Source organism: Balaenoptera musculus, chromosome 18 (genome assembly GCF_009873245.2).
Source record: "Balaenoptera musculus isolate JJ_BM4_2016_0621 chromosome 18, mBalMus1.pri.v3, whole genome shotgun sequence".
In the NCBI taxonomy this organism is placed as follows: Eukaryota; Metazoa; Chordata; class Mammalia; order Artiodactyla; family Balaenopteridae; genus Balaenoptera; species Balaenoptera musculus.
This window is the reverse complement of record NC_045802.1, coordinates 8,284,126-8,285,301: the sequence shown is the minus strand read 5'-3', so window position 1 is coordinate 8,285,301 and position 1,176 is coordinate 8,284,126. Positions and strand designations below refer to the sequence as shown.

Below are 1,176 nucleotides of genomic sequence, written 5' to 3'. Positions count from 1 at the left end.
TCCTTTTCCACCCTCTGCCCACCCTCAGGACCCTCTTTGTCACATGACCCTTTTTCTGAGCCTCGGGAAACCCATCCGTGGTTTCATCCAAAGAGGAAATGGTGAGTTCTCACCTTCTTCAGAGCAGAGCCCTTTCAAAACAAACAACCTCTTTCATGCGTAACACAGATATGTGATTGTGCTGGAAAAATCCCTCCTGGGCAGAGGTGAGGATGCACAGGAATAAAATGGTGAAGGGGACAAAAAAGTGATTTCCACAACACAGGGATAGCAAGAATTGGGAGACGAGAAAATTTTTTATATTTTTGTTTGTTTTTAAATTTTTATTGGAGTATAGTTGATTTACAATGTTGTGTTACTTTCTCCTGTACAGCAAAGTGAATCAGTTATACATATATCCACTTTTTTTAAGATTCTTTTCCCATATAGGTCATTAGAGTATTGAGTAGAGTTCCCTGTGCTATACAGTAGGTCCTTTATTAGTTATCTGTTTTATATATAGTAGTGTGTATATGTCAATCCAAGTCTCCCAATTTATCCCTCCCCCCCTTTCCCTCCTCGTACCCATAAGATTGTTTACTACATCTGTTAACTCTATTTCTGTTCTGTAAATAAGTTCATTTGTACCATTTTTTTTAGATTCCACATGTAAGTGATATCATATGATATTTGTCCTTCCCTGTCTGACTTAGAGAAGAAAATTTGCTAAATGACAATAGTTTGCCTGGGAGACTACCATATATATATTATTTTTTTCTTTTTTTAAATCATGGTGATTGAGGCTGGCATACTGCCTATCAAGATAATGATAGCTAGTGCTCACTTCGGCAGCACATATACTAAAATCGGAACGATACAGAGAAGATTAGCATGGCCCCTGCGCAAGGATGACACGTAAATTTGTGAGGCGTTCCATATTTTTAGCTACATGCAAAAGAATGAAATTAGAACACTCCCTAACGCCATACACAAAAATAAACTCAAAATGGAATAAAGACCTAAATGTAAGGCCAGACACTATAAAACTCTTAGAGGAAAACATAGGAAGAACACTCTGTGACATAAATCACAGCAAGATCCTTTTTGACACACCTCCTAGAGAAATGGAAATAAAAATAAAAATAAACAAATGGGACCTAATGAAACTTAAGAGCTTTTGCACAGCAAAGGAAACCA

The 1,176-nt window shown here is 37.2% G+C and overlaps 1 non-coding gene across 1 annotated transcript; it reads left to right on the top strand.

The window, feature by feature from the left end:
• Positions 1-815: 815 nt before the first annotated feature.
• LOC118884460 lies at positions 816-922 on the top strand. Its single transcript, XR_005017293.1, has one exon. It is a non-coding gene; the product is annotated as a U6 spliceosomal RNA (small nuclear RNA).
• The last annotated feature ends 254 nt before the right edge of the window (positions 923-1,176 follow it).